General features: G+C 41.2%; 1 long non-coding RNA gene across 1 annotated transcript; it reads right to left on the bottom strand.

Annotated features, from left to right (window-relative positions):
• Nucleotides 1-14,850: 14,850 nt before the first annotated feature.
• On the bottom strand, nucleotides 14,851-22,055 carry LOC129647792 (uncharacterized). Its single transcript, XR_008712509.1, has 2 exons — nucleotides 21,536-22,055; nucleotides 14,851-15,371 (listed from the first exon to the last, which is right to left on the bottom strand). It is a non-coding gene; the product is annotated as an uncharacterized LOC129647792 (long non-coding RNA).
• Nucleotides 22,056-26,100: the final 4,045 nt, after the last annotated feature.

Below are 26,100 nucleotides of genomic sequence, written 5' to 3'. Positions count from 1 at the left end.
GAGCGACTGAACTGAACTGAAATGAAATGTGTGACACATTTCATGTATGAATGTTTCATATATAGAACAATTATTTGCTTTATCTATATTGTCAAATTTCAATTTATTACTTGATGTTTTAAAAATTCTATGTATAGGTGTGAGTATTTGAATTCAGTATTATTTGCTTTGTAGAAAAATAATGAAATAAATGCTAAACTTAAGTTTAAAATTAAATATGCTTTGATAAATACAGCATGTATTACATGATGTGTGGTACAGTAAAGTTAAGGTACTGTTTGTGAATTATTTTAAATTTTAACTTACCTAAAAATTTTCAAAGACAAACTTGGAGTGTTCTTCATATGTTCCCTGCATTAAGTTTCCCAGTGCCTTCGATAATTCACCTTATATTTCATAGTTATGAATTAAATAAGAATTTCTTTTGAAAAATGTATTATGTTTGGAAATATCTATAATATTTTGTTACATTCTTTGAGGGTGATATAAACATGATAAGGTACAAATGTGGAACATAAGTGAAAAAAATAAGTTATAGATATACTTTAAGGTATTTGTTTACACATATTGAAGGTGACATTGAACAAAATCATACAATCCTGACATTAGATCATACCTTTTTCAATTTTCAAAGTGCCACGTATTCAGTCAAACAATGTGAAATGATACTTTCCTGATGTATTTCTATGTATGTTTTATCCTAGTTAAATTGCTATAAATAAAAAGGCTCTAAATGCAAATGTAACAATTGTCAGCAAGTGAGTAATTTCTATCACTAAATTCATTAAAACATATAGAATAAATTTCATTTAAGAGTGAATTTATTAAATTTACATATTTCATTTTATTGCTTTCATGAGAATAATTTCAGAACAGAGATATTTAGCTCAAAATTTCCACTAATTGTTAATTTTCTTTTCTTCTTTGTGATTAACTGCTTTAATTGAAATTTCACAAATAATTACCATGTGAATATTTTCTATTGTACTGTCTAACATACACTATATTTGTATGTTTAAAGATTATATTTTTTTCATGAATCACTTGTCTTTTCACCCTATTATGATAGCATGGAATCGTTTAAAGCTCAACAAGAAGGGACTGTAAATGGAGAATCAGAACATGGAAAGCTCAAGAGATAAACCCAGGAAAAAGGCAGAAACACAGATGGGCTAGGTAGCAAAAGCGTCTCAAAATTGTACATCACTGCAACCACTGGACCTTCAGAGACATCAGACAGGCCAACACACTAGAAGGTAATCACCACTACCATGTCATTACCCTCTATTGTCTCTATTTTTCACTTGATCAAGAGAAAAAGTCTTACGTGTGAACATGTGAATGCTTGACTATAGGCAGAGTGATTTTGTTTTAATCTCTTAATTCAGTTCAGTTCAGTCGCTCAGTTTTGTCTGACTCTTTGTGACCTCATGGATGGTAACACGCGAGGCCTCCTTGTACATAACCGATTCCCGGAGTTTACTCAAACTCATGTCCATTGAATCGGTGATGCCATCCAACCATCTCATCTTCTGTGCTCCCCTTCTCCTGCCTGCAATTTTTCCTACCATCAGGGTCTTTTCAAATGAGTCAGCTATTCGCATCAGGTGGCCAAAGTATTGGAGTTTCAGCTTCAACATCACTCTTTCCAATGAACAACCAGGACTGATCTCCTTTAGGATGGACTGGTTGGATTTCCTTGCAGTTCAAGAGATTCTCAAGAGTCTTCTACAGCATCACATTTGAAAAGCATCAATTCTTCGGCACTCAGCTTTCTTTACATTCCAACTCTCACACTCATACATGGATACTGGAAAAAAAACTATAGCCTTGACAAGACGGATATTTGTTGGCAATGTAACGTCTCTGCTTCTTAATAAGTGGTCTAGGTTGGTCATAACTTTCCTTCCAAGGAGCAAGCATCTTTTAATTTAATGGCTGCAGTGACCATCTACAGGGAATTTGGAGCCCCAAAAATAAAGTGAACCACTGTTTCCACTGTTTCCCCATCTATTTGCCATGAAGTGATGGGACCGGATGCCATGATCTTAGTTTACTGAATGTTGAGCCTCAAGCCAACTTTTTCACTTCCCTCTTTCACTTTCATCTAGAGGCTCTTTAGTTCTTCTTACTTTCTGTCATAAGGGTGGTGTTATCTACATATCTGAGGTTATTGATATTTCTCCCACTAATCTTGATTCCAGCTTGTGCTTCATCCAAACCAGCGTTTCTCATGAGGTACGCTGCATAAAAGTTAAATAAGCAGCGTGACAATATACAGCCTTGACGTAATCCGTTCCCTATTGGGAACCAGTCTGTTGTTCCGTGTCCAGTTCTAACTGTTGCTTCCTGACCTGCATACAGATTTCTCAAGAGGCAGGTCAGGTGGTCTGGTATTCCCATCTCTTTCAGAATTTTCCACAGTTTGTCATGATCCACACAGTCAAAGGCTTTGGCGTAGTGAATAAAGCAGAAAGAGATGTTTTTTTGGAACTTTCTTGCTTTTTCGATGATATAGCAAATGTTGGCATTTTGATCTCTGGTTACTCTGCCTTTTCTAAAACCAGCTTAGACATCTGGAAGTTCATGGTTCACATATTGTTGAAGCTTGCCTTGGAGAATTTTGAGCATTACTTTACTAGTGTGTGAGATGAACAAATTACAGTAGTTTGAGCATTCTTTGCACTGCCTTTCTTTGGGATTGGAAATAAAACTGATGTTTTCCAGTCCTGTGGCCATGGCTGAGTTTTCCACATTTGCTGGAATATTGAGTGCAGCACTTTCACAGTATCATCTTTTAGGATGTGAAATGGCTCAACTGGAATTTCATCACTTCCACTAGCTTTGTTCATAGTGATGCTTCCTAAGGTCCACTTGACTTCACATTCCAGGATGTCTGGCTCTAGCTGAGTGATAAAACCATTGTGATTTTCTGGGGGGTGACACTGTTTTTGTACAGTTTTTCTGTGTATTCTTTCCACCTCTTCTAAATATCTTCTGCCTCTGTTAGGTCCCTACCATTTCTGTCCTTTATTGAGCACATCTTTGCATGAAATGTTCCCTTGGTGTCTCTAATTTTCTTGAAGAGATCTCTAGTCTTTCCCATTCTATTGTTTTCCCCTATTTCTTTGCACTGATCACTGAAGAAGGCTTTCTTAGCTCTCCTTGCTGTTCTTTGGAACTCTGCATTCAAATGGGTATATCTTTCCTTTTCTCCTTTGCTTTTCACTTCTCTTCTTTTCACAGCTATTTGTAGGGCCTCCTCAGATAACCATTTTGGTTTTTTACATTTTTTTCCCTTGGGGATAGTCTTGACACCTGTCTCCCGTTCAATGGCACAAACCTCTGTCCATAGTTCATTAGGCACTCTATCAGATCTAATCCCTTAAATCTATTTCTGACTTCCACTGTATAATCCTAAGGGGTTTGATTTAGGTTGTACCTGAATGTTCCAATGGCTTTCCCTACTTTCTTCAATTTAAGTCTAAATTTGCCAATAAGGTGTTTATGATCTGAACCACAGTCAGCTCCAAGTCTCATTTTTTCTGACTGTATAGAGCTTCTCCATCTTTGGCTGCAAAGAATATAATCAATCTGATTTTGGTGTTGACCATCTGATGATATCTTCTCTTGTGTTGTGTGAAGAGGGTGTTTGCTATGACCAGTGCATTCTCTTGACAAAACTCTATTAGCCTTTGTCCTGCTTCATTCTGTAATCCAAGGCCAAAGTTTGTTTGTTATCCCAGGTGTTTCTTGACTTCCTACTTTTGCATTACAGTCCCCTATAATGAAAAGGACACCTTTTCGGGTGTTAGTTCTAGAAGGTCTTTTAGGTCTTCATAGAATCATTCAACTTCAGCTCTTTCAGCATTACTGTTTGGGGCATAGACTTGATTACTGTGATATTGAATGGTTTGCCTTGGAAACAAGCAGAGATCATTCTGTCGTTTTTGAGATTGCATCCAAGTACTGCATTCCAGACTCTTTTGTTGACCATGATGGCTATTCCATTTCTTCTGAGGGATTCCTGCCCACAGTAGTAGATATAATGGTCATCTGTGTTAAATTCACCCATTCCAGTCCATTTTAGTTCACTGATTTCTAGAATGTTGACGTTCACTCTTACCATCTCCTGTTTGACCACTTCCAATTTGCCTTGATTCATGGACCTAATATTCCAGGTTCCTATGCAATATTGCTCTTTACAACATTGGACCTTGCTTCTATCACAACTCACATCCACAGCTGGGTCTTGTTTTTGCTTTGGCTCCATCCCTTCATTCTTTCTGGAGTTATTTCTCCACTGATCTCCAGTAGCATATTGGGCCTCTACCGACCTGGGGAGTTCCTCTTTCAGTATCCTATCATTTTGCCTTTTCATACTGTTCATGGTGTTCTCAAGGGAAGAATACTGAAGTGGTTTGCCATTCCCTTCTCCAGTGGACCACATTCTGTCAGACCTCTCCAACATGACCTGCTTGTCTTGGGTGGCCCCACACAGCATGGCTTAGTTTCATTGAGTTAGACAAGGCTGTGGTCCATGTGATTAGATTGACTGCTTTTCTGTGATTATGGTTTCAGTGTGTCTGCCCTCTGATGCCTCTCACAACACCTACCGTCTTACTCGGGTTTCTCTTACCTTGGAAGTGGGGTATGTCTTCACGGCTGCTCCAGCAAAGTGCAGCTGCTGCTCCTTACCTTGGACGAGGGGTATCTCCTCACCGCCACCCCTCCTGACCTTGAACATGGAGTAGCTCCTCTTGGCCCTCCTGCGCCTGCACAGCCACCGCTCTTTGGACATGGGGTTGCTCCTCTCAGCTTCCGCCCCTGACCTCGGGCGTGGGGTAGCTCCTCCTGGCCGCTGCCCCTGACCTCTGCTATTTACCTGGAGCCAAACTATGCTGGAGGTAATGAAGATAAGGGCGACCTCCTTCAAAAGGTCCTGTGCACACACCGCTACACTCAGTGCCCCCAACCCTGCAGCCGGCCACCACCCACCCACACCTTCACTGGATACTCACAGGCAAGTCTGGGTCAGTCTCCTGTGGGTCACTGCTCCTTTCTCCTGGGTCCTGGTGCACAAGGTTCTGTTTGTGCCCTCCAAGAATTTATTTCCCAGTCCTATGTAAGTTCTGGCAGTTCTGTGGTGGGATTAATGGCGACCTCCTCCAAGAGAGCTTATGCCACACCCAAGTCTGCTGCACCCAGATCCCCAGTCCCTGTGGCAGTCAGTCCACTGCTGACTTGTACCTCCACAGGAGACACTCAAACACAGTTCTGTCTGTCTCTGTGGGGCCCCTGGGTCCTGGTGTGTACAAGGTTTGTTTGAGCCCTCTGAGCGTCTCTGGCAGGAATGGGGTTTGATTCTATAAGAAAATTCGCCCCTCCTACCATCTTGCAGGGGCTTCTCCTTTGCCCTTGGATGTGGGGTATCTCCTCACAGCTGCCCCAGTGCCTACCGCCTTACTGGGGTTTCTCTGACCTTGGACGTGGGGTATCTCCTCATGGCCAGTCCAGCAAAACACAGCTGACGCTCCTGACCTTGAATGTGGGGGATCTCCTCAGGGCTGCTCACCAGCCCCTCCAGTGCCATGCAGCTGCCACTTGCTGCTCTATCTTAATATCTAGTAATATTGTAAAAGGGGAGACATTTCCTATTTTGTTTTTATATGTTGGGGCTAAAGAGCACCGTCTTTCTCAGCTTGATTTCAGAACCAATATGAATATAGACAAAGTTTTCAAACAGATGGAGATTAAATGTTGGTAATCATGATTTCATTGTGTGGCACCAACAGGCTTTTAAATGCTTCACTCTAGAAATAGACGTATTTGCCCACCTATGAAAGATCAGAGAGAGCTGTTACCGTGTGTCAGAGAGTGGAAAAAAGTGTGCTCTTTGAAAGTAAAAAATTCTTGAAGGGAGATAGAGGAAGGGGCTAAATTATGTATTATGCTTAGTAAAACACCAATCATTTATTTTATACCTCCTATATCTTTTCTCAGTTAAAGTTTCTGCATGTTAGTAAACATCCAATATTCCTTTCTTAGTAGAATCTACCTAATGATTCAGCCATTTTTCATAACTTCTTTTGCACTTTTCCACTTGTATTTGGCATTATATTACTATTAAAGAATGTCTTCAGTTAACACACATGGTTCTGCTGATTTCAGGACTAAACATGGTTTCTTCAAATTGTTCAGCTGAATTTTTCACTTTTCTTATAAGTTTTCCTCATGTATTTATTTAACAAAACTTATAGAGTGCATTACTATATGTCAGATATAATAATATGTAAATACACTCCAACGTTAACTCATTTCTCCCTCAAAACAACCCTATTAAGTAGAACTATTATTTTCATTTTTAGATGAGGAACTTGAGGCACAAAAGGTTAATTGGTATGGAACGAGGGCAGAATTCAAAAGGGGTATCTAGGCCTGAGTTCAAATTCCTAAAGACTCTGCTATGCTACCTAAAATTTTACAAATTTTAATAAAGAAGATAAATGTACTATTTGAATTTACCACTTTCCTCTTCATATACAAAATGATGCTCTGTTTCAGAAAGAACTTTAACTTGCTTAGTTAAATGCACCTAGAGTCTCAAACCATATTTTTTTTCTTTTTATTTTCGTGTAGTGAGTAAGCTATAAATTTGGATTTAAATTCATTTGGTTGCCAGACTAACAAGGACTCTTATCTGAGTATTTCTCACTCTTATTCTTCTTATCTCTTGGCCATGACTAATTGATTTATGTAGAAGAAACTGACCAAACCGGGATCAATAGGGTTATATTTTGGAATTTGAAAAGTGAATAGGAGATGTACAGAGAAAGACGCATTTTTTGCAGGTGAATTATTTCACAAGAGAAACCTAGAATGTTCATCAGCTCCCTTGAGTTTGCCTGAGTACTCTTTCCTTAATCGTATTTCGTTCCATGTTTAAGGAATTAGGACTATTACAATAAGTAAGAAAAAGCTCTAAATCTCAATTTCAAAGTAGAAAATTAAATGCATTACTTTTTTTAGAGAAACTACAGAGATTAAGGCTAGCATCAAACACAACACATATAAGTATGGTATCTTTCATTATGTTCAATTTACCATCTTAACAAATAACAAAGAGCTTTAGATATGAGATATACTTACTTTAATTAGGCTTCCCTGGTGGCTCAGAGGTTAAAGCATCTGCCTGGCATGCGGGAGACCAGGGTTCGATCCCTGGGTTGAGAAGATCCCCTGGAGAAGGAAATGGCAACCCACTCCAGTACTCTTGCCTGGAGAATCCCATGGAAGGAGGAGCCTGGTAGGCTACAGTCCATGGGGTCGCAAAGAGTCGGACACGATTGAGCAACTTCACTTTCTTTCTACTTTAATTTAATCAAGTGAAGAATCTGATAGTGATTTTCTTTTCCACTTGTAGTTTTCTTGCTGGAGTCTTAATATCTGTAATGTACTTTACCTTCCAAAGGCATTCTCCTCCTATCTGATACATACCAAAAGCAGTTTATTTTGCCTGGTGAAAACACCAGTACCCTTGCCATTCTATTTTAAGGATATCTCACTCTCTGTCTCCAGGCCACATGGTCCTTGATGCCTCACTGTTAACAAAATATATCATAGTAGTCTACCAAATTCATCACCTTTATTTAGCTCAAAACACCTAAAAGGAAGACAGTAGTGATTACTTCTATATGTCTATATGTCTGTTATAGAATGAAACAAAATAAAATTCACTGAGGTATGAAGGAAATGGCAACCCACTCCAGTATCCTTGCCTGGAAAAATCCATGGACAGAGGAGCCTGGTGGGCTACAGTCATGGGTCACAAAGAATTGGACACGACTGAGGATTGCACATAGCAAGTGAACATGTAATATTCTAGGATCCCAAATATGACCTAAAAATAATAGACTTTTTGCTGCACACTGCATATACTGCTTGGAGAAGGCAATGGCACCCCACTCCAGTACACTTGTCTGGAAAATCCCATGGATGGAAGAGCCTGGTGGGCTGCAGTCCATGGGGTCGCTAGGAGTCAGACACGACTGAACGACTTCACTTTCTCTTTTCACTTTCATGCATTGGAGAAGGAAATGGCAATCCACTCCACTGTTCTTGCCTGGAGAATCCCAGGGATGGGGGAGCCTGGTGTGCTGCCATCTCTGGGGTCACACAGAGTTGGACACGATTGAAGTGACTTAGTATAGCATAGCATAGCATATACTGCTATTAAGAAGGAAAACTATCAGATGAGTCATTTTGAATTGGGAAAGCACATTTTATACATGTGAATTTTTCTTCTACTTACCAGGTAAAAGCAAAGCTGCAATACTTTAGTGGGGCATGAAATAATAGATGTGCCCCCAGCTAGTTTACAGCACAAATCTCTCTGACAGTGACCACTGTGAGCAGAAGCCAGTGGAATTTGAATTTTCTGCAGATTATATGAGTACTCTATGGAAGCAAATTCATTAGGATAACAGCTCTCTGAGTTTTTGACATAGAGTTTTGACATCTCAACCCAGCAAGCAACTATTCTCCCAGTGGGCTACCAGGCTCCAGTGAGGATAAAATGAAGAAGAGTGAGCTACTAATTACCCCTGCAACCTGTTTCAGCTTCATAATCAGTCTATCTCATCCATTTAAATCATATCAATGTATTTTCTCAATGGCTCAACTTCTAGTGTGATCACTGAATTTTGTTCTCACCCTAAGTCCTAAAGGCACAGATGCATTGTATGAACAATTTGATCCACTAGCAATGTCCCTGGCCCTTGCCAAATTGCTGATCTTACTTAAACACATAGCTATGGGCTCAAAGAGAATTCCCTATGATCACTTGGCAGAAGATGATCTGTTTAGTAAGTGCTGTGTCTTTACCATCTAAACAATATCTGACACAGAGTGGGCTCTCAATATATATTTGTTGAATGAATTGGCATTCTAACAAATTTCAGGCATCCTTGGTGGCTCAGTGGAAAGAATCCACCTGCCAGTGCAGGAGATACAGATTCAGTCCCTGATCTGGAAAGATCCCATGTGCCGTGGAGCAACTAAGCCTGGGAGCCACAACTACTGAAGCCCCTTCATCCTAGAGTCTGTGATCCACAAGAGAAGCTACCACAATGGGAAGGCCACCCACTGCAACTAGAGAGTAGTCCCCGCTCGCCACAAATAGAGAAAAGTCCATGCAGTAATGATGACCCAGCAGATCCAAATATAAACAAGTAATTTTTTAAATATGCTAACAAATTTCAATTTCATAACTTAAATAGTCCCTTAAAGTAACACTGTATCCTATGGTAAATTCTTCAGAGTTTTTGTTCCCTCTCCTCGATACTCTTTATTAAGAATTCTAGCACTTTCTCTTCTATCCCTGCCTTCCTCTCCTTCCCATAATATCCAAGCTCAGAAAGAGTAGGTTTGGGGCTTTTTACTTTTTCTTTATGTATTTTATTTCTTTCAGACTAAATCATGCTGATGTACAGGGGTATAAGAAGAGGGAAAAAAAAAAAAAAACCTCATGGGTAAGGAATTATCCATAATATCTTTTTTAATCTCTGAATATTAGAAATTATATATAGTGGTTGAATCTGCTTTCATTCTTAGATAATTATGAGATGGTAAGAACAAATAAAGAAGTTCTGTAGGCTATAGGCAGGTAGTGTATTACTGAGTCATTTACAGTATGAGATGAATTTCACTGGGAATTAAGAGTGATGCCACAGTGGATATTGTTGAGGGCATAAGGTATCATTAGGGTAAGTTTTACTGCCATTTTATCAGTCATCCAATCATGAAATCTCTACTCCCTATCTTTAAACTATTTACAAATGTCAATCTCACCGTCTAGGGAATGGCTTGTTATGAAGTATTCACTGTAACTGTCACATTTAACTGCCAATGACAGTAAAATGAAAGCCTGCCTTAATTACTGTCTTGTCTCATTTCTCATTTGCCGTGCCTCTTTCTAGGAAAGTAAATTATACAGAGCCTCCAATCTCAATAGAGTATATTAAATGTAAGGTGATTATTAAGAATTCAGAGAAATGCCCGAATATTTTGACATCAATAATGTGGATTAGAGTTAGAAAACTGGGGAGTATGGATTTAGTGAGGTTCCACTTGTAAGTACCAATTCTTAGTTTGATACAAATAACATTGGATAATGTCTATTAATGTTCATAGTAAAACACTTTAAAGAAAAATTAAAGCATAAAAGAAATTCAAATTGCTGAGAAAAAAAAAAACATTTATCAATTAATTTAAATAGAAGGAATCTAAAATAGCCCAAATTTTATTTCTGGTTGGCTACAAATAATAAACCTTCATGAAAACAGTATGAAAAACAGCAACAGCAATATTACTAAGCCATGTAAAATGGTTTCCATATAATCACAAGAATAGATATATGAGAGGTAAATAACATTCAGTCATCCAGAAGTATTTCTTCAACAATTATGACATCAGCAATATATTACTTGGTCTAACCTCTGTGGGGAGCTCAAGATTAATTTCTTTCATTCAAATTCATATTGTTATAGGACTCACAAGCTTCAGGAATGCGGATAAATGTCAATGTTAAGTACGTAAGTGGGTTTCCATGTTAGAAGAGGTAGCTTTCAGTTGCAAATTTAAGGGGATTCTAAATAAAGCAGCTCAATTATCTTGGCTCACTTTGAACTTTCTCCCTCATGGTACACACTGATCTTTTCGTTGTTTCATGGAAATTTATCTATAAGATGGGCCTGGCGGCTCTCCCTTAGGCCCAACTCGTCCCTTACAGACTTGCATAGTTTAATAGGATTAGAAAGTGATCTAAATAAAAAATAGTCCTCACTCTTCCTTAATAAAATGTTGCCCCATGCCTTTGTCGGGTAGGGATATATTTTGATCTTTGGGCTTCACTCGTAGCTCAGAGAGGAAAGAATCCGCTGCAGTGCCGGAGACCTGGGTTCAATCACTGGGTTCGAAAGATCCCCTGGAGAGAAAGGCTACCCACTCCAGTATTCTGGCCTAGAGAATTCCATGGACAGAGAAGCCTGGCAGGCTACAGTCCAAGGGGTCGCAAACAGACAGGACTGAGCAACTTTCACACTTCACATCCTTTATACAAGCAGAGTAGCAAGATTTTAATAACTAAAATAAACATATAAACCTATAATAAAGATTCCAAAATAGTAACTTGACCTTGCTTTTTTCATTTATATAGAAAGGGTCATGAAATTTATCTTGAGATGGAAAGATGAATTGGTCCAGTCCTCTTTACAGGGAGAAAATAACAGGTCAATTTAGAACTAGAGATTACCTAGTACTAAAGAATATATCCCCTGTGATCCTCATGTCAATCTGTCAATACAACAAAACTTGATGATTCAGAATCTTTACCATAAGAAGTAACTTACCATCCTTAGTTTGTAAAAAGCAGCTTTTTAAACAAATAATAAATGAGTTACAATAACTTAAATAACATTGGTACTAGAACTTGTGAGAAGTTCAAGTGATTTAACTAAAAAAAAATATGGTAACATTTAACACATGGTTGCTTGCATGGAATTTTATACTTTGGAATATCTAATTTTAGTTATAGTGTGAATAGAGGATGGACAGGAATGCTCTATTAATACATCATCAAGGTGCTATATAAAACAAGCTTAAGCTATATGTAACAACTATCAGAATTCTAATTTTAAATTTGAATTTGTGGAAACATGGTACTGGATTTGTTGGGCACACTCTCCTGTACTCAACTGCTTGATGATATGTAATATTTAAAAATAAAAGTGGTGAGGATTTAGAACTTAGGAAAGCCTAGGTTTGAATTTCAGGCCTAGTGCTTATATTACAAGTAATTTTTCATTTTTCTTTTGCCTCAGCAAAACAGGATCAATAATATCTATTTTTAGATATGGGGCTTCCCTGGTGGCTAATTTGGTAAAGAATCTGCCTGCAGTGCAGGAGACCTGGGTTGGGAAGATTCCATGGCAAACTGAATGGCTACCCACTCCAGTCGACTTCCCATGGACAGAAGAGCCTGATGGGTTACAGTCCATGGGGTCACAGAGTAGGACACGACCAAGCAACTAACACAGATCAGAAATATTGTATGTACAGTTCCTGACTCAAAAGCTACTCAATAAATGAGAACTATAATAATAATTATTATGCTTGCTGTAAATTTGTTTAGCTCTTTTTTAATAACTGCTTTTTTGCTCTGATTTATAACATTAAACTTCAGCTTTAAGCTAAAATTCCCCAATAACTGGGTCTTAGTCTTAATTTACTAGTAGGGTTTACGTCATATATCCTTCCACTTACTTCTCCCAGGGCTTTCAACAATGACCAGATAAGATTCCTTTCATGAGACCAGGTTTTTGTTCATGCATTTTAATCTCCAAATGGTTTTGCCCCCTGCACCTGATGAAAGCATTTCAATTCCATTTTTAGTCTTTTTAGATCTTTGGCAATTGTCTAATAAATGAACATCAATCCTGACAATCCTATCTCTTGAACCTATACTTCAGCTAGCTTAGGTTCGATTTGGAAATTTCCATGATAGTTCTTATTCTCTTCCATGTTCTTTCTTCCAGGAACATGTATCTATATTGTGAATCTCTATTTCCACCCTCAGAATAACCATGGTTTATTCCTACCCCTGTAGTTAAAAAATTCAGTCTATGCATTAACTACTTGGACTACAGTATTTAGTCTTCCTTATTCTATTTTCCCCATCAACTGACTGAAGTTTACTCAGTTCTGATGAAAATGAAGGCCAGTGAATGGGAAGTCATAAATGACTAGAAGTAAGAAATAAAACTCTGACAAAGAAAAAAGGAAAAAGAAAAAAAAAAAAGGAAAAAGAGAAATCCTGAAGTTAAAAAAAAGAAACTTCTATTTTTAAAAAGCAAATTTGTCAAATATGTCTACAGAAATTGGAAATTACTATGAAATGTAATGTATAGATGGGTAAGGAGTTTGACTTGCATGTTATCTCAGTAATGGTCAATGTTACACAAAAAGAATATGAGATTCATTTTGAACATATGCATTAAGGCCTTCTAATGAGATGTAGCTCTCTCACTAGACTGAAGATAAATACTTAGAGCTTCCTGTTGAGATCTAGTAGCAGAAAACTAATAGGTGAAATAAGTTAATACAAAGTCATAAAAAGAAATGAGTTTAGAGAGACTGGGGCCTATTGTATTTTTAAGGGCTGACATAAGGATGAATATAATGCAGCAGCAAAGTCTGAGGAAAATATATGTATTGACCAGAAGCCAATGTGGAATGATAGTTCCCTTGCTTTGAGACACCATAGTACACATACACAGTTTTTACAGATGAAAGTTAGTGATTAAACATATAAGAAAAGGAGTCATGAGTGAAAGAATGAAAAGAAGCAAAATTTACTATTTTTGTGTTACTCTTTATAGAAGATTTTTTGTACTCTAACAAGGAATAGTCAATCTTGTTATCTGGTTGTATAAATGAAATATAGCTTTAATCTGTTTATTTAATATTGATTTGTAGACAATATATTTTCTCTGCCTATTATATATATTTTTAAATAGGATTTGGGGTATAAAAACCAATAATGTTGCTACTTGTTATAACAATTGTATGAGAAAATTAATTCAAGATTAATAGTGGTATTCAAAGGAGGATGAGGTTGTATAAAAATAATTGTTTATTGATTTATTTTGATTTAACTACATAAAATAACCACCTTAAATCTTTAGTTTCAATGAATATATTTTTTCTGGAGTATGTGGAATTTGTAACATACTTCGAGGTTAAAAAGAAAGAAACTAAAAGAGACATAAAGAACAACATTTTCTTCTTTTTAAATATGTCACAGATTGATTGATTTTCAATTCCACTTGTTATTTTATTTTCTGATATAAAGAGAAAACTTTTGGTTAATTCCCAAATTCATGCTATACTTTAAGTGCTACATATGTAAAGTAGTCTTAATCTTTAGTTTGAGAGTTGACATTCATACATCTTTACTTTGTCTTTTTTTTTTTTTTTTTTTTTTGCCATAGACAAAAAGAAATCTGCTGATTGCAATTCTTTAGTATGTATGTTGGAGAAGGCAATGGCACCCCACTCCAGTACTCTTGCCTGGAAAATCCTATGGATGGAGGGCCTGGTGGGCTGTAGTCCATGGTGTCACTAAGAGTCAGACACTACTGAGCGACTTCACTTTCACTTTTCACTTGCATGCATTGGAGAAGGACATGGCAACCCACTCCAGTGTTCTTGCCTGGAGAATCCCAGGGATGGGGTAGCCTCATGGGCTGCCGTCTATGGGGTCGCACAGAGTCAAACATGACTGAAGCGACTTAGCAGTTTGTATGTTGGTCTTTCAGTTGTGTCTGACTCTTTGAGACTTTATGAACTGTAGCCTTCGAGCCTCCTCTGTCAGTGGAATTCTCCAGGCAAGAATACTGCAGTGGGTAGCCATTCCTTCTCCCAACCCAGGGATTGAACCTAGGTCTCCTGCATTGCAGGAAGATTCTTTACCATCTTAGCCACCAGGGAAGCCCAAGTGAAATGTCACAAATATCACATTTTCTACCTTTCCATTTATTGCCCAACCTCAAAATCGGGACATAATATCTAATTTAAAGTTTCTTGCAAAAGCTGCACAAATAGAATTTATACCTTGAGAATTCATTATTACAAGCATCATTACTTACAAAGTCTTACCCTGATGTCACACAAGTGAATGTTCCTCGGTTCTTTGTCTCATCACAACAAAGATTTGGAGCAACGGACATTAAAGCCCTCAGTGCATCACAGCTCTAGGGTCTTGGATAAACCGTGCTACAGCTCTTAGGCAAATCAGTGTTACAGCTCTATTTTATTTAGAAGATAGCAGGAGAGTGAGAGAGAGAGAGAGAGAAAGAAAAGAGCGCACGCACGTGGGAGAGAGAGTCCATCAGAAAGCGCTTTGCTCCTCCTTTTATATGTTTTTTCCTCCACCTGGGCCTGCCCTGTGCAAATTGGGGTTAGCCAGGAGTGCTGTTTGTTCTGCCTGAAGTCTTCACTCTGGTCTTCGGACCTTCCTTTGACCTTCCTTGTCTTTTAGCCATCGCCATTTTGGACTCCTTTTCCCTATTCTACCTACCTAACATTCCCCCCTCAAGAGATGGGAGGCCCAATTCTTTGAGAATAGGGGCGTCCAGGTCTTTCTGGCTACTTCCTGCTGAACTGGGACGGTGAGGGGTATTGGGCCTCCCCCTCTTGCTAGTCTCAATCCTCAGAGTCCTTATAGCAGTGTCCGAGGGTGTGCAATATTTTCCGTGGTCAGCTGTAGTTTTATATCTTTGTTGAACTGGCACTGCATGTTGTAGCTGGTTGACCTGGGCAGAGACAAAACAGGTTAGACAATTGACAGTACATGGAATAATCTTAAGCATCATCAATATAGCATAACAAAGACTAGTAAGGACATTGGTCAATTTTAAATTCACATCTCCAGGATGGCTCAAGTCCCTCCTTGTTCAGGGATCAGAAGATCTATCTCCTGTCTGTTTTGGAGTACAGTCTCTGTCAAGTTGTGTTGGTTGTTTAGAGTTATCCTGAGAAATCTTATGCCCAGAAACCAGATTTTGGGGGTGTTCATTAGAATGACACTCATTGGTAGTCCTGAATAGTTATCTGAGATTTCCCAGGAGCTCACAGGTGTACTGAGTGTCCTCTTCTGTTTTCTTCCACAGCTTGACTCGTGAGTAATGAATCCAGGAGTCATATCCTGGTACCTTGACTGCTTTGGGGATAGAAAGTATTACAGGGTAGGGGCCCTTCCATGTGGGCTGGAGTTGAGCCTTTGGGGACCCATCTTTCCAGACTTTAATTAGGACTTGAGTTCCTGGAGCATATAGTGGTGACTCTTTAGAATCTTTTGGGTCCTGGTTCATACCCCACAAGGGTATATCCTGTTGGAATTGCCCAATGGCCATGGTATAAGACTGGAGGGTCTGAACTTCTGGATCTAGGAAGAGGTCATTGACATAAACAAAAGGCCTCCCATATAGCATCTCATAAGGACTAAGACCAACCTGTTCTTTAGGGGAAATGTGGGTGCGGAGGAGAGCTATTGGTAAAGCCTCTTTCCATCCCAGGGAGGTCTCCTGGGTTATCTTTTTTATCGATGATTTTAAGAATTGATTGGCTCTTTCTACTTTTCCTGAAGATTGAGGCCTCCAGGCACAATGGAGATAATAAGTAATGCCCAATGCTTTTGAGACTCCTTGGGTGACCTTAGAAGTAAATGATGTCACATTGTCACTTTGTAATGACCTGGGCAGACCAAATCTTGGAATGATTTCATGAAACAGTTTTTTTTACCACCTCCTCAGCCTTCTCAGTCCGGGTGGGAAAGCCTTTAATCCATCCTGTGAATGTATCTATTAAAACTAATACGTATTTATACCCTTGAGAAACTGGCATCTGGGTGAAGTCCATCTGCCAGTCCTCTCCTGGGTAGGCCCCACGTCGTTGGACGGGCTGGGCCAGCTAGGGTCTTTGAACTCCTTGGGGGTTGTTTAATTGGCAAGTGGGACAAGAGGAGACCATCTGTCTTATAGTTGTTTGGAGGCCTGTTCCTCTGAAGGACCTTTCTAGTAATCTTTGGTGGAGAAGGCAATGGCACCTCACTCCAGTACTCTTGCCTGGAAAATCCCATGAGTGGAGGAGCCTGGTAGGCTGCAGACCATGGGATCCTGAAGAGTCGGACACGACTGAGCGACTTCACTTTCACTTTTCCCTTTCATGCATTGGAGAAGGAAATGGCAACCCACTCCAGTGTTCTTGCCTAGAGAATCCCAGGGACAGGGGAGCCTGGTGGGCCGCCGTCTAGGGGGTCGCACAGCGTCAGACACGACTGAAGCGACTTAGCAGCAGCAGCAGTAATCTTTGGAGGGCCTTTTCTCCTAAATGAGTAGTGGCATGTAAGGAGTTAACCAACTTCCATTGGAGGTTTCCAGGCAGAAAAAGGAGTCCCTCCTTTTGGAACCACCCCATATGATCTTCTTGAAAGCCCTTGCTCTTAGCTTTAAGAGTCTCACCTTCAGTATATGAAGGAGTTTCTGGCAAATTAGTCTGTGGAACTAAGGTGGCAATCCCTATTAGGTCATGGTTCTGTAATGCTGCTCTCCTAGCTGCATTATCAGCTGCTTGGTTCCCTTGTGCCTCTTCTGTGTTCCCTTTTTGGTGTCATTTACAGTGGGAGACTGAAACCTCAGTGGGCAGATGGACTGCCTCCAAGAGTTGAAGAATCTGATCACCATATTTGATTGTGGACCCTCGAGTGGTCAAGTGGCCCCTTTCTTTCCAAATAGCCGCATGTGCATGTAGCACCAGAAAGGCATACTTGGAGTCAGTGTAAATGGCTATTCTTTTTCGTTTTCCCAGCTCTAAAGCTCGAGTCAGGGCTATGAGCTCAGCTAATTGGGCTGAAGTACCTGGTTTCCAAGTCATCTGTTGGTGTTTTTCTCCTGGGGCCTCCCACTCAAAGGCAAAAAGGTATTGGGATTCTTTCGCCAGTGGTATGACATAAACAAAAGGCCTCCCATATAGCATCTCATAAGGACTAAGACCAACCTGTTCTTTTTTCAACAAAAAAATGTATCTTTGAGATCCAAGACTGTAAACCACTTGGCACTGGGTGGGATTCCGCCCAAGATTACATAGGGATTCGGTACTCTGGGATGGAGGCGGACTACAGCTTCATATATGATCCAGAGATCTTGAACCACTCACCAGGTTCCATCTTTTTTCTTTACTGAGAGTATTGGGGTGTTACATGGCGAACTGGTGGGCAGCAATAGCCCACAAACAAGGAATTTATTAAAGGCTGCAGTCCCTCCCGAGCCTCTCTTTTGAGAGGATATTGTTTTCAATTAGGAAACCGAGTGGGATCTCGGAGGACAATGATGACCGGTTCAGCTTGGTGGGCTCGTCCAGGAATCCCCTGGTCCTATACCTGGGGGTTAATTTAGTCTTCCCATAGTTTTTGGTCCCTCTCTATTGAAGGTGTAATAGGTTCTTCAGTAGTAACCAGGAGCTGTAGAGCTCTAGGGGCTGAAAAACTTCCCATCACAAGGGTGGTCCCCAGTTTAGTGAGTATATCTCTTCCCAATAAGGGGGTAGGACACTCAGGGACCACCAGAAACTGGTGGGAAAATATTTGTCCATCCCAGCAACAAAGAAGTGCTCGGGTGAATCTTTTAGTAGTTGCTTTTCCTGTAGCACCCAAAATGGTACAGGTTTGGGAGGAGAGGGCTCCAGAGTAGGAAATCAAGACAGAGTAGATAGCCCCTGTGTCAATTAAGAAATTCTCGGACCTACCTGCCACATCCAGTTGCACCCTTGGCTCCAGCCCCGTGATGGTTATCTGTGACAGGCGGGCTGGCTGGAGCAGGCCGCTTCAGTCCTCTTGAACCATCGTGAGGGTAGGCTTGGCGCTTGACCTTGAGGCTTTTGGGTCTCGAGGGCAGAGTGCCGCCCAATGTCCCAGTTGATGGCATTTGTGGCAAGCTGTTCTAGGAGACTTGTCACAGTTTGGACACTCTTTGGCCTAATGCCCCGCCTGGCTACAGATTAGGCATTTGTCTCGTGCCTTGTCCCTCAAGGACTCGGGATTTGCCATAGGGCTTCTCTGGAGAGCAGCCAGCATCTGGGCATGCCTTGTCTCTTTCTTTCTCTCCTTCTCCTGGGACTTGGTCTCCTTCTCCTGTCTCTGTTATAAAAAGGTATTGGTGGCTGTCTGAACCATCTCATCTAAAGAGGCAGCAGGGTCCTGCTGTTGTAGCTGTGGTAACTTAATTCTGATATCTCATGCACATTGGGACAGGAATTTGTCCTTTCAAATCACCCGTCCCTCGTAAGAGTCTAAGTCCATGTTGGTAAACTTTTGAAGTGCCTCTTTTAGCCTCTCCAGAAAGGCAATGGGGTTCTCATTGGGCTCCTGAGTTATTGCTAGACCCGGGCATAGCTAATTACTTTTTGTTGGGCTGCTTTCAGTCCTGCCTTCACACAGATTAGAAAATGATCTCTTTCCCAGATGTGCTCAGGGTCATTATAATTCCAATTAGGATCAGAGGAGGGGCCTGCAGTTTTCCCTACTGGGTATCTATCACTGGAAATGTGGAGCCCTGTTGCATATCTCTGGGCTTCCTTTAAGACCCTGGTATGTTCAGGATCAGATGAAGTTTGACTAAATATGACCATGATGTCTTTCCATGTCAAGTCAAAGGCCAAGGTAATATGTTGGAATGTATCTATATATTTGTCCAGGTCATCTGTATAGCTTCCCAGATCTTGTTTGATCTGCCTTAGTTCTAAGAGAGAGAAGGGCTTATGGACCCGGGTTGGTCCGAATTCTCCTCCAGTTTCAACTAAGGGACATACTCGAGCTGGTTTTTGTAGAGGAGGTGCTCCCGAATATGGGGGCACATTTGGGTACTAGGAAGGAGCACCAGGCAACTCGGGAGCTGTGGAAGGTGAACCTTCATGAGGGAGTTCCTTTTCTTGGTTGCCTGTGCCTAACACCATTTGCCTAGTGGGCTCACTTTTAGGGCATACTACAATCCCATACTTAAGACACAGTTCCTTCATATCTCTTAGTTGGAAGAAAATTTGGACATAGGGGATCTCTGTCCATTTCCCTTGTCTTTTGCAGAATAATTCTAATTGCAGGATGGTATTGCAATTTAAAGTTCCATCCTCAGGCCAGTGTTCCTCGTCCCCCAGTGGATACTGTGGCCACGCAGTGGCACAAAAGAATTTCAAACGACTTCTTAGAGACAGAGGGTCGAACAGCTTCCAGTTATCAAGGATGCATCTCAAGGGCGTCTGCCAGGAAGTGGATTGGTTATCATGACAGGGAGAAAAGAAAAAGACCTCTTTCGACTTCCTTAGGGGTGAGTCTTTCTGAAGCTTATCCTACCCAGAAATGTTGCAACCTGAAAGCCAGGCATCCCCGGGCCAGGGTGCAGATCCCCAGGCAGGCTGAGGCATGACAGCCTCCTAGAGATTGAATCCCTGGGCAGGTCGAGGTGTGACGGCCTCCCGAGAATTGGATCCCTGGGCAGGTTGAGGCGTGACGACCTCCTGGGACCCCAGGGACTAGAGGATCCTCGAACAGGTTGAGGCGTGACAACCTTTCAAAGACCGATCCCTAGGCAGGTCAAGGCGTGATGACCTCCTGGGACCCCCCGGACTGGAGTTTGGGCATCCCCAAGATCTCCAGTGTGACCAGTGCTGGGTAGAATTAAGAGGTTTGTAACATTGCTAGTTTGCCCACCATGGACGGGAATAGATATGATGTAAGCTCATCCTACCTAGTACTATTGCAACCTGAGAGCCAGGCATCCCCGGGTAAGGTTGCAGATCCCCAGGCAGGCTGAGGTGTGACAGCCTCCTAGAGATCGAATCTCCGGGCAGGTCGAGGCGTGACGACCTCCTGGGACCCCTGGGACTAGAGGATCCCCGAACAGGTTGAGGCGTGACAACCTTTTGAAGACCGATCCCTAGGCAGGTCAAGGAGTGATGACCTCCAGGGATCCCCCGGACTGGAGTTTGGGCATCCCCAAAATCTCCAGTGTGACCAGTATTGGGTAGGATTAGGGGGTTGAATATTATAGAGTATTTTCCTCCCAAGGCCAGCTATTTTCTGGTTGTCTCTCCAGAAGATTGTAGAGGCAACCTTGTGGGTCTGGATGGGTCTCAGGAAAAGAGCATGAAACAGGAGGGAAGGGGGCAGAGCACAGCCTTTGAAAGAATGACGTAGCACAAGGGTATAATGTAAACCAATTAAAATCAATTGGGTCCAGGATGACAAGTCAAATTCAAGTAAACCTTAATCCCCAAACTATAATTCCAACAGACACACCCAGAGGTGGCAGGACAGCTCCAAGGCAAGGTCAAAATAGGGAGGAGGGGGTGGTTCCCCAATGGCTGGGATGATCCTCTCACTCATTAGCATATGAATTCCATCGCCTCACAAAACCTAGCCAGGCCTAATTCCATGGCCGCAGCCCTTGCCCTGGGCAATGGTTCACACCCTGAAGAGTGGCTTCTCTCTGGATCCTAACAAATTTACCTCTTATCGCTTTGTCTCTCAATGAATTTTTGCAATGAGACATCAGAGCCTGAGTTTCATTAGTTTTGGCCGGGCTTGAGTCCCAGGAGAGAGCTGAAGGACAGGAGGAAAAAGCAGTGGGGAAAATGTGCCAAGGAATCCCCTTAATAGCCTGCTGGAAAATTTACTAAATATCTGACCGGTGCTCACAGTTTCATTGGTCTGATCTTTGGCACAGAGAAGAGAAAGGACAGAAGAACCCCCACCGGCTTGTGTAACAGCTACTGGGGCTCAGCAGATAGCGCCTTTGGGACATGCTGAGGAGTAGCCTCTCCAGAGTCCCTCAATTGTGCCCCTGCTACCTGGCTGTGGGAGGTTCGAGGAAACAAGAAACAAGAGATTGTAAAGGTCCCTCCAGCCATAGGAGCAAGGACCTCTTACCTTAATCGGAGGTCTTCTGGAATCTGAGACTGGGCCACGTGAGCTTTCTGCTGAGTTCGTTTTTCGCTGTCCCGGTTTCCAGCACGAAGGGCCTTCCCCTGAGCTGGGTTTCTTGGCCTTCCACTTCTAGTGCGGGAGCTTTGCTGAGTGTGGCTCCTGCTGTGCTTGGCCTCTTCCGCGCGGAGTTTGTTTCAGCCAGGTTAAATCCGTGTCACGGCACCATAGATGTCACGTGAGTGTATGTTCCTCCGTTCTTTGTCTCGTCACAACAAAGATTGGAGCAACAGACATTAAAGTCCTCAGTGCGTCACAGCTCTAGGGTCTTGGATAAACCGTGCTACAGCTCTCAGGCAAATCAGTGTTACAGCTCTATTTTATTTAGAAGATAGCAGGAGAGTGAGAGAGAGAGAGAGAAAGAAAAGAGCGCATGCACACAGGAGAGAGAGTGCGTCTGGGAGAGAGTCCATCAGAAAGCGCTTTGGCTCCTCCTTTTATATGTTTTTTCCTCCACCTGGGCCTGCCCTATGCAAATTGGGGTTAGCCAGGAGTGCTGTTTGTTTTGCCCTGAAGTCTTCATTCTGGTCCTTGGACCTTCCTTTGACCTTCCTTGTCTTTTAGCCATCGCCATTTTGGACTCCTTTTCCCTATTCTACCTACCTAACACTGAAAAGCTGTTTCATGTACACGTCAGAATTCTCAGTTTTAAAGGCTCTAATCGATTCAATATTTTTTTCTCACCAGGCTTGCCTCTTGTTAAGAAAATCATCAGTTTTATTAATAAAGTTAGTAACAGGACAACTAACTTTAAACAACAGCCAAAAAAGATGTCCTTTTCTTTATAGGGAACTGGCATGCAAAATTAGACAGTCAAGAAACATCTGGAGTAAATTTGGCCTTGGAGTACAGAATGAAGCACAGCAAAGGCTAATAGAGTTCTGCCAAGAGAACGCACTGGTCATAGCAAACACCCTCGTCCAACAACACAGGAGAAGAGTCTACACATGGGCATCACCAGATGGTCAACACCTAAATCAGATTGATTACATTCTTTGCAGCCAAAGATGGAGAAGCTCTGTACAGTCAGCAAAAATAAGACCGGAGGCTGACTGTGGCTCAGAACTCCTTATTGCCAAATTCAGACTGAAATTGAAGAAAGTAGGGAAAACCACTAGACCATTCAGGTATGACCTAAATCAAATCCCTTATGACTATACAGTGGAAGGGATAAATAGATTTAAGGGACTAGATCTGATAGACAAAGTGCCTGATGAACTATGAACAGAGGTTCATGACACTGTACAGAGACAGAAATCAAGACCATCCCCAAGAAAAAGAAATGCAAAGAAGAAAAATGGCTGTCTGAGGAGGCCTTACAAATAGCTGTGAAAAGGGAAGTGAAAAGCAAAGGAGAAAAGGAAAGATATAAGCATCTGAATGTAGAGTTCCAAAGAAGAGCAAGGAGAGATAAGAAAGCCTTCCTTAGAGATCAATGAAAAGAAATAGAGGAAAACAATAGAGTGGGAAAGACTAGAGATCTCTTCAAGAAAATTAGAGATACCAAGGGAACATATTATGCAAAATGGGCTCAATAAAGGACAGAAATTGTAGGGACCTAACAGAAGTAGGAGATATTAAGAAGAGGTGGCAACAATACACAGAACTGTACAAAAAAAGATCTTCATGACCCAGATAATCATAATAGTGTGATCACTCACCTGCAGTCAGACATCCTGGAATGTGAAGTCAAGTGGGCCTTAGGAAGCATCACTATGAACAAAACTAGTGGATTATCATTACTATCTTTCTAAATTCCATATATATGCCTTAGTACACGGTATTGGTGTTTTTCTAATTAAATAAATTAAAAAAAAAAAAAAAAAAACTAGTGGAGGTGATAGAATTCCAGTTGAGCTATTTCAAATCCTGAAAGATGATGCTGTGAAAGTGCTGCACTCAATATGCCAGCAAATTTGGAAAACTCAGCAGTGGCCACAGGACTGGAAAAGGTCAGTTTTCATTCCAATCCCAAAGAAAGGCAATGCCAAAAAATGCTAAAAATACCACACGATTGCGCTCATCTCACATGCTAGTAAAGTGATGCTTAAAATTCTCTAAGCCAGGCTTCAGCAATACGTGAACTGTGAACTTCCAGATGCTCAAGCTGGTTTTAGAAAAGGCAGAGGAACCAGAAATCAAATTGCCAACATTCATTGGATCATCAAAAAAAGCAAGAGCGTTCCAGAAAATCATCTATTTCTGCTTTATTGACTATGCCCACGCCTTTGACTATGTGGAACACAATGAAATGTGGAAAATTCTGAAAGAGATGGGAATACCAGACCACCTGATCTGCCTCTTGAGAAATCTGTATGCAAGTTAGGAAGCAACAGTTAGAACTGGACATGGAACAACAGAATGGTTCCAAATCGGGAAAGGAGGACGTCAAGGCTGTATATTGTCACCCTGCTGATTTAACTTATATGCAGAGTACATCATGAGAAACGCTGGGCTGGATGAAGCACAAGCTGGAATCAAGATCGCTGGGAGAAATATCAATAACCTCAGATATGCAGATGACACCACCCTTATGGCAGAAAGTGAAGAAGAACTAAAGAGCCTCTTGATGAAAGTGAAAGAGGAAAGTGAAAAAGTTGGCTTAAAGCTCAACATTCAGAAAACTAAGATCGTGGCATCCGGTCCCATCACTTCATGGCAAATAGATGCAGAAACAGTGGAAACAGTGGCTGACTATTTTTTTGGGCTCCTAAATCACTGCAGATGGTGATTGCAGCCATGAAGATAAAAGACGCTTACTCCTTGGAAAGAAAGTTATGACCAACCTAGACAGAATGTTAAAAAGCAGAGACATTACTTTGCCAACAAAGGTCTGTCTAGTCAAGGCTATGCTTTTTCCTGTGGTCATGTATGGATGTGAGAGTTGGACTATAAAGAACGCTGAGCATTGAAGAATTGATGCTTTTGAACTGTTATGTTGGAGAAGACTCTTGAGAGTCCCTTGGACTGCAAGGAGATCCAACCAGTCCATCCTAAAGGAGATCAGTCCTGGGTGTTCATTGGAAGGACTGATGTTGAAGCTGAAACTCCAATATTTGGCCACCTGATGCAAAAAGCTGACTCATCTGAAAAGACCCTGTCATTGGGAAAGATTGAGGGCAAGAGGAGAAGCGGACCACAGAGGATGAGATGGTTGGATGGTATCACCGACTCAATGGACATGATTTTGAGTGGACTCTAGTAGTTGATGATGGACAGGGAGGCCTGGCGTACCGTGGTTCACGGGTTTGCAAATAGTCGGACATGACTGAGCGACTAAACTGTACTGAACTGAACTGAACAAGACAACTAATAATTTTGTCTTTAACTTTATATCTGACAGGCTTCCCTGGTGGCTCGGAGGTAAAAAATCTGCCTGAAATGCAGGACACCTGGGTTTGATCCCTGTTTTGGGAAGATCCCCTGAAGAAGGCAATGACTAAGTGCTCCAATATTCTTGCCTGGCCAACTGCATGGACAAAGGAGCCTGATGCACTACAGTCCATGAGATCACAAAGAGTCAGACACAACTGAGTAATTATATGGTAATTTTATGTGGTTACAATGAAATAGCAAAGCCACAAACAACTCATATATCAAAAATGACTAACATACATGAGAGTTTATTATGTGCCAGGCACATGGATCTTACATGTATAGCTAACCTAATCCTCACAATCTGCCTGTAAAATAATATGATGATTTTTCTCAATTTTAAAAATAAAAAAGCTGGAATACTGACAGGTCAAATAACTGACTTGGGAAGTAGTTTTTGTTGTTCAGTCGCTCAGTCGGGTCTGACTTTGAGACTCCATGAACTGTATGCAGCATGCTAAGCTTCCCTGTTCACCATCACCTGGAGCTTGCCAAATCCATCTCCATTGAGTCAGTGATGCATTCCAAACCATCTCATCCTCTGTTGCCACATTCTCCTCCTTCCCTCAATCTTTCCCAGCATCATGTTCTTTTCCAGTGAGTTGGCTATTCGCATCAGGTACCCTAAGTATTGGAGCTTCAGCATCAGTCCTTCCAAAGAATATTCAGGATTGATTTACTTTAGGATTGACTGGTTTGATCTCCTTGCAGTCCAAGGTACTCTCAAGAGTTTTCTCCAGCACCACAGTTCAAAATCATGAATTCTTAGGTGCTCAGCCATGGACTATATAGTCCATGGCGTCACAAAGAGTCGGACATGGCTGAGCAACTTTCACTTTCACTCTCACAGCCTTCTTTATGTTCTAACTCTCACATCTGTACATGACTACTGGAAAAACCATAGTTTTGACTTAAGTAAGAATTCAAATTAGGAAATATGACTTCCAAACTACTGCTCCTTATCCACTCAATCCCTGACCATAACTAGTATTCTGCCAGAGCATGGGAAGCATATATAGAACAAGAGCAATTTATCTGGTTAATCTGTCACACTGTTGCTTTATATGGCTTTAAAGAGTGCACACTGATCACAGTGGTGGTCAAAGTCTCCATATTGACGATTAATTGCTTCCAAA

The sequence above is a fragment of the Bubalus kerabau genome, chromosome 3 (genome assembly GCF_029407905.1).
Source record: "Bubalus kerabau isolate K-KA32 ecotype Philippines breed swamp buffalo chromosome 3, PCC_UOA_SB_1v2, whole genome shotgun sequence".
Lineage (NCBI taxonomy): Eukaryota > Metazoa > Chordata > Mammalia > Artiodactyla > Bovidae > Bubalus > Bubalus kerabau.
This window is presented reverse-complemented; position numbering and strand designations above follow the sequence as displayed.